We start from the raw sequence: 14,758 nt of genomic DNA, 5'->3' as shown, positions 1-14,758 counted from the left end.
CGATACGGAATTTCATTTATTTATTGACATTAGGTCCAGAAGTTCCAGCATACAAATTAAAACATTTTATTAATACGAAAGCCTATTAGGGCCAACAAAAAAATAATATTGCTTTCACAAATTCGAAATAACGAATTATTAATTCGTTTTTTCGAATTATTAATTCGTTATTTCGAATTTATTTAAGTAATTTGAAATTTCGAATTAATAATTCGAAATTTCGAATTATTTATTTCGTTATTTCAAATTATTAATTCGAAATTTCGAATTATTAATTCGAAATTTCGAATTATTAATTCGAAATTTCGAATTAGTAATTCGTTATTTCGAATTAGTAATTCGTAATTTCGAATTAGTAATTCGTTATTTCGAATTAATAATTCGTTATTTCGAATTAATAATTCGAAATTTCGAATTAGTAATTCGAAATTTCGAATTAGTAATTCGTTATTTCGAATTAATAATTCGAAATTTCAAATTAGTAATTCGAAATTTCAAATTAGTAATTCGTTAATTCAAATTTTTAATTCGTTATTTCGAATTAATAATTCGACCTCTGCCCTTTCTAATGACATCCCAACCATCCCGGATGACTTTAGCTAATGCAATCTGGTCATCATGCGTCCTGAAAACCATTGGATTAGATTATATTTCAATCGTAGCTTAAATTATCAAGAGATTATTGAAATGTTAGCAGAAGATCATGATATTTTGATAAGTAAACGGACATTAAAGCGAAGGCTGAAAAAAATGTGCCTTAGTCGAAGAAAATGGCATTCTGACGAACTGGAAGCCAATTACAGACGTCAAGGATGCTACATGGGTACAGGTGGATGCACATTCGTTGCACACAAAATGGGTTAAACATAGATAAAGAGACGGTCAGAATAATTTTAAACCTTCTTGACCCAGAGGGTGTCGAAGCAAGAAGGAGACGACGACTACACAGAAGAATTTATCATGTACCTGGCCCAAACTATATCTGACATATCGAGTCGTACGGCAAACTTAAGCCATACGGCATTTGTATAAATGACGGATTCTCTAGACACATAATATGGCTAGTCCCAAAGTTATAGCCGGCTATTACGTAAATTCTGTTCGCCAAAAAATATGGGTTGTCCCGGGGGTTGTCCAAAGTCTATTAGAACAGATTTCGGAACTGAAAATTCTATTGTTGGTCCAATGCAACAATTTCTTTGTAATGAGAACAGCAGTTTTATACAAGGAACAAGTCAGCATAATCAACGAATTGAGAGTTGTTGGGGCATTCTCAGAAAATTATTATTAATATCGTATTTAACTAAAGTGTCCGCCAGAGTAAGATTAAGGGCGTCTTTACATACATTTGTTTTTAAATTTATATGGATCAATTTTAAATATAGTGTAATATAATTGGAGACGTTTTAGACTGATGAGCCCGGTATTGAGACTTTACTCGCTTGGTTGCAATTGAGTTCGTATATACGATACGATACGATAAATACTACTACAGGGTATCAGTCGATCGGTGATGATAGATGATGATGTTGTGAATGAGGTGTGTCTCTGTAGGTGTGCCTATGATGAAGTGGCTCAGTGAGGTGTCTCTGGGCTCTGTTGAGACTGGGGGTATATCGGCTTCTGTTCATTGCATATGTCATCATTATATCGTCTTTGAGCTTAGATATAAAATTGGTCCTAGTTGATCCACGATCTAGGTACAGGCAAGACAAAGTAGTTTGAAAAAATTGTATATCTCAATGATGGATATCGTTGTCAATTCTCTACTTAAAAACTGTCATTCTTGAATTGTTTTACGATGGGAAAGTTCTCTAAGGTTAGATAAACTGTTACTTTAGAGAGCTAATTGGTTACAAGTAGTATTCATAAAAAACATCTGGTCAGTTTCTTACTGGACTTTTGTGGGGCAAATTTTTGAACTCAGTTGGTGTGTGGTAACGTTAAATATTGGAATTGTATATAACTCTGATACATTACAATAGCAACAAGTCGTTGCAGCTTAGCCGTTGATTTCATCGATCATAACGAGTTTATGGGATTACGATATTCTGTCAATGAAAATAATATGATACATTTAATATTTAAAATACTGCCATGGACTGACAGATTATGTCTTGCACCAGTTATTTAAAAATATTATAGAGGAATGCAACTATAGCTCTATAACATGTTGATAACACAATATACGCATATGGCAATATTATCGCATAATAATTGTATTTTAAAAAAGGTGATATTTTGGCCATTTTCAAAAAAATTCCTGTAGGCCTACTATAGTACACGGATTCTTTTTTCAAACAAATGGTATACAAAACGTACAATACTCAGGGGCGGATTCAATTTACGTCCGAGACGCTAAATGACAAATGTTGTTGGAAATTGAAATCTTATAGCCGGGAAATTTTACCTTCCTCTTTTTTGTTTGCTTCTCAGTTGAAATGAACATGTCATATTGAGAAACATTACCTCTGCTCCCTCTCCCCTTCTATTTTAAATTCTTTGACCCGCCCCCTCATGGACTTGCCAAATGGCAGATGACAAGGTAGTAGACCCGCCCTTGATACTGTATTGATATTCGAATCAATATGACAATATTTTCTTAACTTTCAACTTTATTGTCAAACATAAGAGTGTAAACATTCTAAATTAATGACAAGGGATGATAGATTAGCCAACAATGAATATAAAGAGGGGTGGGGGTGTCAACCTTAATGTGAGTTTGTGAAATTTTGATTCGCCGACCGTTTCAATTTCAATTTCAATTTCAATTTGTTTTATTGAAAAAAGAAGGGGGAACGACAGCATCCCCCCCCCCCCCCGCCACCCAACCCACCGGATACGCCCCTAGATGATAAAGTACGGTACAGTTTAAACAAAAAAAACTAATCACAGACCATCTAAGTAAAAACAAAACAGTTTAAATCAAGAATTGTACAATAGTTGAAAATTGAAGATTTAGTATAGTAAAACGAACAATATACGTACTGATGTTATTTTATTATTATATAATTACAAATCGCATCTATTTCATTACAAGAAGTGATCAACTCATAAGTTTAGAGTGATTCCATGAGTGTCATTTTTTGGAATGTAAACATAGGCATATGATGGATTAGAGCATGTGGAAAATGAAGACAAGGAAATAAGGGACATGATATAAACCACGAGGAATGTAAATATGGAATGGAAGGGAAACCATGAATCATGCCCAAAAAAGTGCCGGGTTGATAAAAACCAATTCACTGTCTTATTTGATTGATGTTAGGTTTACATCATTTTCCGACAATTTGATTGGTTAAGCAATTACTTATTAAAACTATAAATACGTAAGATTAATTTCCATCACCATTGCTGCTTCATACAAACTTACAAAATAAATAGTTTGTTTTATCCTACGGTTCCAGTGAAATTCCAGCATATTTTATATTTCAGTAAGTACGTTTTATCTTTTGTTTTTGTTGAACTCAACTCAATCATCGAAAATGAATTAACATATTATTTTAGTTGAATGTTTAAAGTTTTAGGCTTCGCTGTAGGACTATGGCAAATAGTCAGCAATTAATAACTGTATGACCAGTTTTAACATTAACTTTAATAGAAAGAATATATGTATACATATTTATATCCTTCAAAATAAATATTACTTTGATTAATTTTACGTATTTAAATGAATTAGTCTTAATAATTTCATTCGATAATATCAATTCCAATACTATAATATTATTCGTAATTTAGCACAACTCAACGTCAACCATGTGCGTGCATACCGATATTAAGTTAGGCCTATATTTCTTTTATCATAATAAAACTTAGTTAGTTAGTTATAGTATCGAAACCTTATGTAAGTTATGTCCCATTTCAATGAAGGATATTAAATGAGTGCAAATGGGGCACATATCAATTGTATTCCGTAAATAAGCGACACGCGCGTTGTGCATCCCGAAACGCGACCTTGTTTAAAATCACTGTTTTTAAACGGTTTTTAAAATTATCTCCACTAATAATTGTCGGATTATGAATAACTAGGCATGAAAGCTTCATATTATTTCATAAATCGCATCACGTAAATGTGTGTTATCTCGTCGGAAATCAAGTTTTTATTTGACAGATTTGCTACATTTGACAGTGTCATTTCATAACTGTTAGAAGTATAAGTAATTGGGAAACAATACATATAAAACAAAACGTGAATTTAATTGCAAAAACAATCAAGTGTTATGGTAAATTCAGGGTGTCTCGAAAACAGAGACCCCCACTAAAACTTCTTGATATTACGTTATATAGGGGGGTATCTGTTTTAGAGATTTTCTCGATTGTTTTCGAAATTTTCTGGAAAACAGATACCCCTTAAATAATGTAATATCGAGAAGTTTTTTTTTTTGGTGGGGGTGGGGGGTCTCTGTTTATAAAATCTCCAAAACAGAGACCCGGGTATCTGATCTTTGTTTTCGAGGTCTCTGTTTTGAGCACCCAGTAAATTTCAATAGCGAAGGCACATCCCTGTGTATTCCGTTTTTTGACTGGAGAGTACACACATTACGGCTAGCTATTAACATTAACACTTAATCATACCTTAATTTAATCTGAATAAGTTTTTAAAAAATAGAATACATTAATGTTATATTACTAACCAATAACTGTACTTTTATACTAGGCTAAAGTCGCTATAGCTATACACTTGAATTACCCCATGATAATATAGTGGGGAAGCCTCCAACTTTTACGCAAAAAAGTAGCCATTCGCTTACCAAAGTCTGTTTGTGCAATCATTAGGGCTTAATTCGGTTGGCGGTACAAGAAGCTCTACTGGGGAATAAAACCATAGGCCCTACATTAAATTCACGAAAGATACGGCGATGGATAAGTTATATGAATACATGGAGGAACGAGGAATTGAAGAGGAGTACATACAGAGAATGAGGGATGAAAAGGTAAAAAAAAACAATGTCTATGATGCTTAAATCATGGGAATACTAAATATTATACTGTAATTATATTTGTCATTAAATATTGTATCCTCTATAAGATTAATATAGGCCTATAGTCCTATTCTGCATCTTTGTTGTATGAGGTTGAAACGTTCACACGACGCCCAGTTGCGAATCCAGGGAGAGGGGGAATGTTTAGGGTTTTTGTGAACCCCCTAATAAGCGGCGTAAAAAGGGGGTTTGTACTGTGAAATCTGTAATTTTCCCAAATATTGAAGTTTTTCACCCAATAAAAGGCAAACGTACATCAAATTCAAATTTTGTTTCCATAAACTGTTTCCCTTAAAGTTGTAGTGTTTATCTAATCAATATTAAAATTGATATATGTACATATACATGATTTATCCTAATCTGTTAAGAAAATTCATAATTTAACGTAGCACATACGGGTCGCTTGCATGCCACGATGTTTTACACAGTACGCACACATTTTAAAAGGTTTAATGTTTAGATCAATCATTGGTATGCCTAATCAAATATATTGAAACTTTCACTCGACCCCTTAATGTGACTATGTAATGCATGATGTTAATCAACTTTTGTTTTTGCAGATTGATTCAGTAGTTATAGTAGCCATGACTGACGAAGACCTTTCGAAATTTATTCCTCTCCTTGGGGACAGAATTGCTGTACGCGAATTTTGCAAAGACAAAAGACGCAAAGGTAAAAGTAAAAAAGAAACAGTTCTACAAAAACTCAAACAAAAATTGAACAAGAGAAGGGACGATGAAGAGGACGTGGAAGAGGACGGAAATCTTTGGGATACGCGCTCAAGCACGCTGTTAGGGAACAAAAATGCCCAAAAAACAAATCGGAAAATCGATATAGGGTGGTTGGACTACGACGCTGAATCAAAATGCTTCAAACAAGTTCGCAAACAAAAAGGAGGAGGAACAAGACAGCTAATAGTGCCAAAGTCCACAAATTATAATGAACTGTTAGAAATTGCCACTAACTTGTTTTTTAAGGATGGACTGTCATTTAAAGGAAAGCTAAGCGAATTCAACTGCAAGCTATGTGATTTTCGACAACATCCCTTGAAAAAAGACATGAGCGTTGGGGAGCTGTATGCTGAATGCAAAATGGCAGTTCTAAGGTTCTACCTTCAAACCACTCCAGTTGGCAGAAAAGATGAAGCCGTAAAACGAAAGAGAAGTGGCGAGTCATCTGATGACGACGACGGGGATAATGATGTACCGTTGGTAGAAATAGACCATCCAACACGCCCACTTGTACAGCCCGACACACCAACCGTATCGTTTAAGGTAGGTAATATTTAAAATTGTAATTGGAACCCATAAGTTATACATTGTATAATTGTGGTACAACTCAATGATATACTAGTGTGATTCATTTTTGTTAATTAACAGAAGACCGAGTCCATCTTTTCTGGTAGTAAATAACCTTGTTCAGAAAGGTGAAATAACTCATCGTGCACTTATAATACAATATTCATAAAGTAAACTCCAGCATTATAATGAATTGCTCCATTTACAGGTACCTGATAGACCTACTGACTCAATGATGAATTTAGCCTCGACAAGTCAATCGCATATGCCTTCAACATCCAGTCAATCGAAAAACTTATTATTCGAAATATGCCACAATGCTGTGTAAGGTGTGATTGACGAACAACGATTAAAATTTTCCGAACATTACCCGTGATCGTTTGTATGAGAAGTATTCTGTTATGCATATAAACTTTCTTTTAAGGATTTTTAATTTTAATTTTATTTTTGTTTACAGGTCGGCATATACATCATATGTGAATTTATGTTCAGACTCTGACGATACAGACGATGAAGAAGACTTACAACTACAACAAGCTATTAAAAATAGTTTAGTGGAATCCCAGGAAACAAGGTTTGTGTACCAAATGTTTCAGGAGACGCTTAAACAGGCCTGTAGCCAAGGGGGTTCATGGTTCGGTTTTGTGTCCAAACAACCCCCCCCCCCCCCCCCACACCTTCCACCACCCCCACCCCCTGTTAAACCCTAAATTGGCTGAATGTTGTAGTCATTATACTACACCTACGTACGAGACTCGACTGATTAATTTGTGAATGATGGTAACAGTATCTTTTTATCCAGATTGCAAATTGCCAAACGACGGATGAGTACCGTACTATTTCACATGAATTATCGGATTGGGCGGCAGATCAAGGAGTCATGACGTTGTATAACTCGGATTTCAATCAAAAACAACAAGTCGTGTCAAGTCTGTTAAAGCATTTTTTGTTTTACAGGTAACGTAACAGGCCTAATAATGATAATATATTTTAAGCACATGGTTATTCAGTGTTAGACGCGGGTAAACTAGATATAGATATGTATGTATGTAAACAATTAGTTACTAGCCCTTTTTAATCCAAGAAATAGTACGGTATCATTATGCATATTTCCTTAAGGAAAATCACAAGGGGTTAAGTCTAGTTCAGGACAGGAGAAACATTTTGGCATTAGGATTTAAAAGCATCGTGAAGGAAAATCCATCGAAATCCATCCAAATGAAATTCTCCTTTGGTTTTTATTTGTCGGTTGACGGCTGCTCTGGGTGATTCTTCTGTAAAATTGCTGAACTTTAAATCAAGGCTTGGAATTATTGTACAGGTCGTATGAATGTGAACACATTTTATTTGCTAATTGTGATTATAATTTACATGGTGCATTCATTTTCTCCTAATCTAGAACACATAGTGAAATCCGACAGTTCACTGAAGGATTGGGAGTACTTTGGGAAAACGTAAGAGATTACCCAAACCAATTTGTCCCACTTTTCACTCTGGAGGGGAAAAGACTGACACGGCAAGTACTAAAGACACTAATGACAGTTGAATATTCAGAGGCAGGCTCCAATTTACGAAGTCAAGAGGAGGACACAGTGTATTGTCTGGAGGTTTTCTTACAAGAGTCGGAAGGTATTGTATACAGTATTTATATCTTTATTTTAATGTAAACTAAAGTAAACTCTAGATGGGGCGTTACATGCAGGGGGGAGGGGAGGGGTGTTGAGATACCCCCCCCCCCCAATCCTTCGGGCTGAGAATGAATATCCAAAGTAAAATTAGGTACCCCCAGGGCTCGAAACGATACAATACCGTATTTCCTTACAGTTATATAATATAGCCCTTCGAGAGAGAAACAAGGTTGTGTGTATTCACGAACAAACTTTACCTTGAAGAACTATACCGCTATACCCTATTTGTAATTCCTTGTACCAAACGAAAGTATGCTAATAAGAGCGGTGAAAGGGTAAATGGTAGACGAAAAAAGTATACATTTTTTATTTCATAATGTTTAACATTTTTATTTTTATGCATTTTAGATAAAAAGACCAAGACATCCCTTGGAGACTTCCTAACATTTGTTACTGGTGCTGACTCAATTCCCCCTCTTGGTTTTAGCAACCAGATACATATAATTTTTTTTAGTAAGGAGCGAAAGATGAGAGGTTACCCGACAGCCAGTACATGTGGGTTGGATTTACACCTCCCCCGTGGATATGACGATCCATTGGAATTCACAACTCTAATGGAGGAAGCCATCATAAATGGCAAGGGTTTTGGAAAACTTTAAAGATGTATTGTCCCCCAAAATCATGAAGAATAAAGATTTTTTAAATCTGACTTTGAATAGGCCATTTTGCAGTTTTAATGAAGTTGTTTCCATAAGAAAAAAAAACGAGAAAAAAAAATTATTTCACCTATAGAAAGACAAAACAGTTAAACAGTTAAATTACCCCAAAACTCATTGTCTTCCAGCCAATTTGACCATTTATTTGCTTTAAATTACAGTTTTCTTAGGTAAATAATTTTTTTTCAGACCCATTTTTTTGTGAAAGTGAAAAACTATTATGTGACATTAAAATAACATATTCAACAAAACAATTAAAAAAAAATATTTTTTCAGGGGGACAATATATCTTTAAATTATGATCAAATTTTAGTAGCCAACAGTTTTGTAATTGTTTCAGAAATAAAATACTGTTATTAAAGTTTCAATAAACAAAATGTTGTTGTTAAATTACATCTGTTTTACTGTATTGTACAGCTACATAACACAATTCTGTCTGATCATCACCAACTGAACATAATACTATAAATATAATTGTTTATATTGTATTCATTACATTGTGTTCGTTGCAATTCTAACTTTGTATTGGAAATAATATCACAGCGACAATTAATTAATAAAAAAAACGATTTATAACATGATAATGTGATATCACGTGCTTGCTGTGGCATTTGATCAGATGACGTCAAGAAACATATTTTCTAAGACTGCTGTATAACTGCAAACCTTCATCACATGTTTTCGGCATCGATAGCTGCCTTTCTTCCAAGAATATGGAACATAAGTCGAACACGTCCTTATCGCATGGAATCTGGCTTTTGAAGATGGATTCACTTTCACAAACTTCAACTTTAGCCACATCAACGGGAATAATACACTCTTGTCCCCCGAATAAGTATGGTACATTGTACATCAATGTCGGGCGTCCAAACGGACCATGGCTATTTCTCGATTTTGAGATGCGATGGGCATTCCACTCGTTTGCAACCGTGTCCAGTTCATCCTTTAAAAAAGGCAAATATATTGTAAAAACAAATAGTTTAATGACAGTTTAGACCGTGAAAAAAAAAACAATATCGTAAATAAAAGAGGAGTGATTTAATTCTAGGCTAATATTGTTTGCTTTTCAAATTGTTGCGAAAGCCCAAATTATTATTATAATTGTCGTACTTGGGGACTATAATGCATAGCACACAATGTAATTGCTGTACTGCTTACCTGGATAATTTTCATAAAACAAAATTGTAATAAAGATTTGTCTATAAGACCTCCATCATATCTACCGTCATTCTTTTGTTGTTTAAAGGCGTCCATCCAAAACTGAGTAAAGTGTTTTCTGAGAATGCCCCACCAACTCTCAATTCGTTGATTATGCTGACTTGTTCCTTGTATAAAACTGCTGTTCTCATTACAAAGAAATTGCTGCATTGGACCAACAATAGAATTTTCAGTTCCGAAATCTGTTCTAATAGACTTTGGACAACCCATTTTTTGGCGAACAGAATTTACGTAATAGCCGGCTATAACTTTTGGATTGCTGCTAGTAAAGTAAGCTTCTAGCCATATTATGTGTCTAGAGAATCCGTCTATACAGCCATTTATACAAATGCCGTATGGCTTAAGTTTGTCGTACGAGTCGATATGCCAGATATAGTTTGGGCCAGGTACATGATAAATTCTTCTGTGTAGTCGTCGTCTTCTTCTTGCTTCGACACCCTCTGGGTCAAGAAGGTTTAAAATTATTCTGACCGTCTCTTTATCTATGTTTAACCCATTTTGTGTGCAACGAATGTGCATCCACCTGTACCCATGTAGCATCCCTGACGTCTGTAATTGACTTTCAATGAACGCAGCGACTTCCAGTTCGTCAGAATGCCGTTTTCTTCGACTAAGGCACATTTTTTTCAGCCTTCGCTTTAATGTTCGTTTACTTATCAAAATATCATGATCTTCTGCTAACATTTCAATAATCTCTTGATAATTTAAGCTACGATTGAAATATAATCTAATCCAATGGTTTTCAGGACGCATGGTGACCAGATTGCATTAGCTAAAGTAATCCGGGATGGTTGGGATGTCATTAGAAAGGGCAGAGGTCGAATTATTAATTCGAAATTTCGAATTATTAATTCGAAATAACGAATTAAAAATTTGAATTAACGAATTACTAATTTGAAATTTCGAATTACTAATTTGAAATTTCGAATTATTAATTCGAAATAACGAATTACTAATTCGTACAAGACACTATGCAAATTTACAAAATAATAAATTATTAGTGGATTTATATAATTTAAGGTGACTTCTTCCTAATACATTATTAAAAAGTTTGGATTTCCACATTATACCATTTTGGACTTTTGACACACTTTGAATTGATTCTGGCCCACTGTGCGACCTTATGTAAACAAAACACAGATAACGGACTCGCTATAATTCACAAAATTATCTTTATTTAACATAAATCTATATAATATCTGGTCATTTGTCGAGATATGACCTATTTACGTATTCGGGCCTATTTACACAAATTGTAAACTGACTTCTAAGCCTATACATTATACAAATATATACACATTTATCATGGATACCTTTTAATAGAATATTGCATACTCTAACATTGAGATGGTGAAAACCACCAAGAACTTCTAATAAACAATATTTAAAGATTTATTGTTGTCACGAACTCCTCTCACGTATGTTTCCGAGCGGTTGAAAATACTTTAGGAACTCCCTTGTGACATAAAAGTATACACACAAAATCCACAAAGTTGTAAAATAACTCAAAAACAAAGCTTTAATTTCAATCAACTTCAACTTTCAACAATCCAGTAAGCACTTTAAACAACAGCTTCACAATGACTTTACAATATAACATCCAACCTCTAATCCAACAACCTTACAATAGTTTACATCCCTTTATATACAAGATGCTCCTATCCTTCTAGATCATTCTTTATACTTCTCATTATTACATGATTACAGTTTCTATTAATAGCACTTCTGGAATGTTCTTGATTGTTCTTATTAATTATACATGGTTTATTAAATCAAAACATCTTATTCTAGAATGTTCATGTAAATACTATGTTACTCTATATGTTAGGGAATGGTAATTTATTACAATTGTCCCACTGAAAAAAATAATTATTAGGTGATCATTTAGAATAAAATGATCACCTATTGTTATTGTATAAAATCTTTATTGGTTATCCGCCTCAAGCGGATAAGCATTTGTTGTTGTAGTGTTACTTTTTTTTTTTTTTATTATTCTTCTTTCTTTCTCAGATTTTGTGCACGCGTTTTCTCTTCAACGTGTTAACATAACATTTTGTAACTTGGTCAACATATAGACAATTAACTGAAGATGTACTGCCAAGCTTTTTGACAATGTCAGATCCGCGTAGCGTAAGTTACGCGCGATTTTCTGAAAATCTTAAATCGGTCATAACTTCGAAACCGATAAATATTTTTTAACGAAATTTTCAGCCACGTTTTCTTCACATCAATGGCTAACTTTTGGAATGTTTAACAAATTTTTGGAGATTAGAAAGTTTTCGCGTAAATTGCGTTTGAAATATTTTACTCTTCTTATTTTGTGCACGCTGTTTCTCTTCAACGTGTAAACATAATATGTTGTAACTTGTTCAGCATTTAGACATTTTACTGAAGTTGTCCAGCCAAGCTTTTTGACGATGTCAGAGCCGCGTAGCGTAAGTTACGCGTGATTTTCTGAAAATCTTAAATTGGTTATAACTTCGAAACAAATGAATATTTTTTAACGTCATTTTCAGCCACGTTTGCTTCACATCAATAGTTAACTTTTTTAACGCTACCCCAATTTGTAACATTAGAAAGTGCGCGCGTAAATGGCGTTTGAAATTTTAAAATGCTTCAAATCAATTTCTGATTAAATTAGAGCACGATTCAGGTCATTTTAAGCGTTAAAAAAATTGCCACTGGTGCGCACATTTTTACGCGCGCACGACGCAGAGAACACGTATGAACATTTCTTTTGCACGATTTGTGTTTTTAAATCTTCGGTTAACAATTTTACGTTATTTTATTCACTTTTCAACTTGAAATGGCGTTCTACGAGCACGTTAAACATGACAGGTTGCGCACGAAAACGTCAACAAATTGTGAAAATGTTGCAAAATATGTCTACTTTTAAAAATGAAACAGTTCATCAGAATGCAAGGTTACCCCCATTTTTTATTTTATTTTCTTGCAGTGTATTAATCATAGGTCTAATTTATTATAGTCTTGAATGTTAAAAAGTGTTTGATAGCTACATTATTTGCATATTAAATGTAATTTTTGAAATAATTATCATCAAACTAACATAAACATATTCAAAGAGTAAAACAATATACATAACGTTTATCTTTTTTCTTTACATGTTAATATATAAAACTTGAAAGTATGCACTTTCATAATATGTAACTGTTTAAAATTTGTGAAGATTTCATCATAGTAAAAATTATGATTTAAGTTTGATATGTAATAATCAACTTGCATCGAGGGGGTTCACGACATACCGAATGAACGAGGACTCTTTCTTCGGATTTTCTTCAGCAGGTGCTCATATGGCTCGATGTGTAGTGCAACCGACTTTGGTATCAGAGGTACCGGGATCGAATCCCATCACGGGAAAGCAATTAAATAAAAAGATTTGTTTGGTTAATACACTGAAAGGACAGTTTTAATTTTGAATAGGCTACTTTTTGGAAAAGTCACAACTGAAAAGTACTTGAATGCGCAAGATATGTTTTGTTGCGGGCGGATAACCAAACTCGTCCTCAAGTGACGAGTTTAGATCTAGTTATTATTCTTCTTTCTGTACACTTTTTGTTCGTCAAATATCTCAAAAAGTTGAATAGCAATGATCACAAAAAATTGACAATGTCTTTCAAATACTTTAACTTAGCCATAATAAGCTTTTCAGCGTGATCACTCATCCGTGACATCACGTATACGCCATTTTGTGAAATCACATTATCAATCATATATCCATAATTCATTATCACATATTTATGAAATTCACTACACGTAAACTTCAGGTCAAGGGTAAAAATATTAGCAAGTAAAAACGCGTGCGCACGTAGGGTCATGCGTGTGGAATCGCGCAGTAAAAATTTAAAAAGCTCAAAATTACGTTTTAATCAATTTAGAGCATGAATTAGGCCATTTGCGTGTTTCAAAAAATTACTGCGCAAAAAAAATATTTTGCGCGCGCGATACTTACAAAGCGTAAAAATTGCAATTTTTTTATACAAATCGCGTTCTACTCACCATCCTTAGTACATTCACCAAATTTGAGTAAGTTCCGACTTAAAATAACACTATACGAGCAGGTTAAAAATAACAAAATGCGCAAATTAATTGCATCAAAGTGCTGAAAATGGTGAAAAATAAGGCCTTTTTAAAATGAATATAACTCTTCAGAATGGCAGGTGACCCCCAATTTTTTTAACTTATTCGGGAAGCCATTGGGTTGTAGATACATATTCATGTACACATTAGACGTACAAAATGGTATGACGTCATCAAATAGCCACTTGAATTAAAAAATTAGTAATTTTTATCTTTTTGTGTGGGTTATCACATTCAATAGAGCGCATCTCCGTTATTTGAGCCCGATTTTCGCCGAAATTTTAGTATGTGCTTGCTCAATTAATTATCTTTCTCAGGAGTTGTCAACATTTTTATTTTGATGACGTCATCACGCGTAAAAACTTGAACAACCTAGGTCGTGTAATTTCAGCTACACCATACATTTGAATATCTTATAGCTCTTCAGAATTAAAGGTGACCTTGAAGATTATAACTTATTATGAAAGCTGATGAAATGTAGATATGAATTCATATTAAAATTAAGCCTATCGGATGTTGTGATGTTATCATATGGCCAGTTGAAGTTAAAAAGTAGTTTTTAAATTTCTTTAGTCAAAGTTATACAAATTTCAAAGACCGCGCATTGCGCTTCTACGTGTCAAATTTTCTTCCAATCCTTATATTTATTTGCTCAATTCATTATCTTTCGAAATTGTCATCTTCGAGTTTATTTTGAAAATTCCATCATACCAAAAAATTAGAACACGATATGAGTCCCGTAATTTCACCTATGCTACACTGTATATAGATATACAGTATATACTGTACATATTGTATGACACATAGGTAGAACTCAG

The sequence above is a fragment of the Antedon mediterranea genome, chromosome 9 (assembly GCF_964355755.1).
Source record: "Antedon mediterranea chromosome 9, ecAntMedi1.1, whole genome shotgun sequence".
Lineage (NCBI taxonomy): Eukaryota > Metazoa > Echinodermata > Crinoidea > Comatulida > Antedonidae > Antedon > Antedon mediterranea.
This window is presented reverse-complemented; position numbering follows the sequence as displayed.